Consider the following 605-nt stretch of genomic DNA (forward strand, 5'->3'; position numbering starts at 1 on the left):
CACAAGCTGAACAGATGATCAGTTAATTATTTCCCTGCACATAAGCTGTTTAATAAATACATGTCAGAATGAGACACGTGAACTAATTAAGTTTAGTAATTAAAATATAAAAGGAAGCTGATTACATTATCAATTATTCCATCGTATTTGGCACCAGAGACAGAAAAGGAAATATCCCAATGATTGAAACAAGAACAGTGTTTCGAAAATGAAAGTCATCATCGCTCACTGCCTCCTGACATGTCTGTGTTCAAATAATACTCCCAAATTTGATTACCCAAATTATTCAAGTTGTTCTTTCTTCTATATACGGTATGGAGATTTAAAACACACCAAATCAGTCCGGCAAATCCGAAAAAGTGATTATACAAAAGAAAAAGAAAAAAAAACAGCGCTTTAACTTCTGTTCTAATAGATTATCAAGCCCTTTCCGACAGCTGTAATATCCTCCCCATGTACGCCGCTCTAACAACACCAAACTGTAAATCAATATTTTCCCCGTAATAGAAGGGGTCTGAAAAGTCCGCAGGAGATGCTAGTGGAAGATTAAACGAGGGAACTGCCCTTGAGACACGGCTGAATGTCCGCAGTCGAGAACTATAAAT

Source organism: Penaeus monodon, chromosome 26 (genome assembly GCF_015228065.2).
Source record: "Penaeus monodon isolate SGIC_2016 chromosome 26, NSTDA_Pmon_1, whole genome shotgun sequence".
In the NCBI taxonomy this organism is placed as follows: Eukaryota; Metazoa; Arthropoda; class Malacostraca; order Decapoda; family Penaeidae; genus Penaeus; species Penaeus monodon.